We start from the raw sequence: 4663 nt of genomic DNA, 5'->3' as shown, positions 1-4663 counted from the left end.
TAAAGGTTTTCGAAATAAACGATATATATATATATATATATATATATATTAACGATGGTCATTTCTGACATATATTAGGTAGGATCGATGAAAAGCGATAGCTCTATTTCCTTCGAAAACTAACTAATTCCTATAAACTAACTAATTTCTAACTAAGAAACTCATAACTAATTCCGCTCGCGGTATGCCGGTTCGATTCCCGCCGTCACAACAAAAATTAATTTAATCAATGGTTGTAGTACATGGTATATGCATGAAGGAAGTGCACTCAGCTTCTGAAAATAATTGAGGAGCTGATAAATGAAATTATCAGCGGAAAAGGTGGTAAAACACATATATATCACAATGGGCTCTATATTTTAAGTTTGTCCTTCGTGGACAGCCTAACCTAACTTCCTCTGTTTATTATTTCCAATTTGTTTCTTTTTTGTGTCAGGGGATGGGTAACCGAGCTGAAACTTTTCTGACAATATTCCATAATGCGGAATAACCTACAGGTATATCTTTTTGACGCAAGAATAGTCAATACCCGTTTCTCAAGTACACCTTCAATTCTTCATTCGTGCTTAATTTGACCCGATCCTCTTGTAATGACACATACGTTTCGTCAATGTCACCATTTAAATTGATTATCCATTGCAGTATTTTACCATATTTAAAACATCCTCAAACCTTATTTCAAAGTCTGCATATAGAGCATTTAAATGATGAACGTAAGGTAAAACGTCATTTTCCTGACAGTTTATACCCTGTATATATGTAATAAATATCAAGGTATATTAAGTTTAGTCCCAAGTTCGTAACGCTTAAAAATATTGATGTTACGAACAAAATTTTGGAATAGGTGTTCATAACATCACCTAATTAGTCCATTTCCGGTTGTCTGTCTGTGGACACGATCACTCAAAAGCGGAAAGAGGTATTAAGCTGAAATATTAATAGCGTGCTCAGGACGTAAAAAGTTAGGCGAAAATGGGCAACAAAGGTCAATTGGATCTTGGGCTCGCAATACCCACCTTGTAAACAGAGATAGAACAAAAATTTAAATGTAAAAAATGTTCCTTAAATAAAAATAAACTTTTGTTTGAAACATTTTTTCGTAAATGTTTCTGTTTATCCGTGAAGGAGCAAATTAGGACTTTGGTGTTCATTTTCTCCAAAACTATAAAATAGAGAGTTGAAAATTTGCAGGTAACTTCAACTAGTGGTTTTGTGAAACATTCTTGAAAAACAAAACAAAAAAATTTAGAAAATACTTTAATATATACCGTCACAATTGTGTTGGTTTTTTAAACTCTTCTAATTTATAAAAAAAATAATGCAAGCACTGATATTCAACACTTTCTATACAAGGTATTTCAGCAATTAACTCAATCAAATGTTTTCACTTGTTCACATGTATTATTTGCTAAACATTTCATTTTTTGTTTTCATTCACTGTAATTCTTATAAAAATCTGCATAAAAACAAATTATATCACTTTTTAATTCCGTTTCGAAATGACAAAAAACGAAATCTTTATTTAACGATTTTTGTAGTTTTACCCCCCCCTCAAATTTTGTAGTTTTACGTTTTAGAGTGTGACAATCTTGAAAATGCAAAAAAAGGTGGTTTTTCGGGGCTTAATCTCTTCTTCTAGACTTTTTTGAGCATGATATTTTAGCAGCAAGTGAAATTTTTTAATTTTGATTTCGAAAACGGGCCTCGAAAAAGTGCATTTTTTGAGATGCAGAAACACTCGATTTTAACGAGATCATAGCCGCCGTTACACCAAAGATAACAATTGTAAACATTTGTTTTAATGTAAAGTAAGTATTTATAAATAACGTGTGCAAGTTTCAAATCTCTACGAGTTTGACTTTTTATCGCAAAAAAACCATCCCAAAAAAATGCACTTTTTCGTTGCCCGATTTCGGCATCAAAAATTAAGAAATTCACTTGCTGCTAAAATATCATGTCTAAAGTCTAGACGAAGATATTAAACCCCGAAAAACCGCTCTACCTTAGTCCCTCGACCAAGAGGAAAGTTTGTACGAAAGATGTCCTTTTTTGAAAAAATGCGATATAACGAAAAATTTTCAAAATTTTTTGCTAAAGAAAAAACTGAAGATTTGCAAATCGATTACTCATAACTTCACTATATATCAACTTTAAATTTGAAAAAGAAAAAAAGTTATAAGCAAATGTAAAAATGACTATTTTGGATCAATTTTTCAAGTTTTCTCGACACTTAACGCATCCAAATAGGACTTACCAGACGTCAATCGATAGGTTTTTTTGAGATCTAGAACTTTTCAATTTTATTTTTTTTGCTTTGGATGTCAATTTTTTTTTAAACATAAGAAAACCTATTTTTTTTACTTTTGAGAATTTTTCGCTTAACTTAGCCATTGATTATCCGTAAACAAAAACGCTATGTTTTGTTTTGTTGTAACAACGTATTTTTTGTTTGGGTCTCCAATGATTAATGATTTATTTGTCTAAAAATATAAATGAATTACATTTGTATATTCTTTGAGCAAATAATTCTCACTCAATTATTTGAATTTTTCAATTTCTAAAACTTTATTTTATATTATTCGAGCAAATAATTCGCACTCAAATATTAGAATTTTTCAATTTCTATATTTTAATTTTATGGTTTATTTTGTTGCTGTAATTCAGCTTTTGTTGATAAAGTTAGGCCTTCATTTTCCAAAGGTAAGAGAAAACAGAAAATGGCGAACACAAAACTTTTCATACAGTTACATAATTTAGGCCTAACGAATTTTTATAATAATTTTGGTAAATAGAGGAGTGTACCCTGGCGGATCTCCTGTTTGGCTGAAAATGGCGACATAATCTTAACTCTACCTTGAATAGGCTTTTGTCCACTAAGAATAAATCGATTGAATAGAAGTTTCTAATGATTTATTATCATGATATGTAGATAATAAAACACAAAATTATTTTTCATAAAAATCGAGGATTATTATTATTTTTATAAAATAATGTTAGTAAAATTAGGCATTCAGTCACGTGACAGCAAACACCAATCAGAAAACAACATTTCATTTTAATAGAACGAAGCCGGTTACTTGATTAAAACTGCTTAAACTTGCATACACAAAAATGATTGTATGGCAAGTCGTGATGTCATTCAAGACGCCATGACACTCTGCATTGATTTCGAAGTAAATTTGACTTGATTTTTGAAAATGCAAAATATATATAGTCGCATCAATGAATGTTTTTACTCGGTAGTCCTCAAAAACAGCTCCGATTTTGATTATTTTTAAAAAAAATGTTTCTTTTTATATATTGTTTAAAATCAGAAAACTTTCAGAGAGGGGAAATAAACTGTAAGGGGGAAACGGAATGTCCCGATTGATAGATCGACGTCCAGCTTAAATCGCTAGTGATAGAAGTTTGAAATTTAGAGAGAATAGGTAGGTGCCATTTAAAAAAGGATTTTTCGAAATTCATCCCCTAAATGGAGGAAATAGGAGATAAAAGTTAGTATAAAAATATATACAAACTGACATTTTTTAGTTCACCACGGAACTGATTTAAAAAATTCTTTCATCTATAGAATGCTACATTATCAGCAAGTGACATGGCCGTATTTTCGTATCAAAATAATTAGGGATTCGTAATAAAAGTTAATATCCATTAATTAGTGAACAAAAGTGAAGGTAAGAGAGTTGAAAACTATAAAGTGGATAATTGCTAGTTATTTATCTTGTGTAAACAATGTTTGTGCAACTTATAAAAAAAATTCTCTCTTGCATGATTTTTTTTCCACACATTTATTTTAACTTAATAACAATAAGAATGGATTTTAACTTTTGGTGCGGGGTCCTAACTTTTTTGAAAATAAAATACAGCCCATTATACTTGCTGATAATGTAGCATTCTGTAGATGAAGGAATTTTTTTAATCGGTTGAGCGATGAACTCAAAAAGGACGGTTTGTATATATTTTCATACAAACTTACATGCCCTATTTCATCCTTTTAGGGGATAAATTTCGAAAAATCCTTTCTTAAATGACTTCTATCATTAGTGATTTAGTCTGGGCGTCGATATATGAATCGGGACATTGCGTTTTCCCTCTCCAGATAATATCCCCCCTTTGAAAGGTTTCTGATTTTAAACAATATATAAAAAGAAACAAAAAAAAAAAAAAACATCAAAATCGGAACGGACTATTTTATGTATTCCTTTATGCGACTAATAATACAATTAGTGTTTTTTTTTTTTTTATTAAATGTAAATCAGATATGAATGTAATGTATAAGCCAACTTATCAAATTTAGGACAAAAGCCTATTATTCTAGATTCAAAAGCTTCACAGCTTGTCCAAAGTTACAAACAGTAAGAATTGAGTAAGCTACTAACAATATAATTAAATGTTTGATATATTTTTTGTAAAAAAAAATATGATGGTGACATGGACATAGGATATACTTTTACATAATAATAATAATTTTGTTTTTAGTTGAATTGAAATGAATGTGTTTTTTTTACATTTTGTTTTTGTCTATAAATAAAAATAATATTTTATGAATTAATATTTTGATAACAACATGATTTGTTTGTTTTATATCTTAAATTCTAAAGCATATTTACAATATATTATATTTATAATCATGATTAAATTAACTAAATATTTACAATTTATC

This window comes from Chrysoperla carnea, chromosome 1 (genome assembly GCF_905475395.1).
Source record: "Chrysoperla carnea chromosome 1, inChrCarn1.1, whole genome shotgun sequence".
Classification (NCBI taxonomy): domain Eukaryota; kingdom Metazoa; phylum Arthropoda; class Insecta; order Neuroptera; family Chrysopidae; genus Chrysoperla; species Chrysoperla carnea.
Note: the sequence above shows the minus strand (reverse complement) of the source record.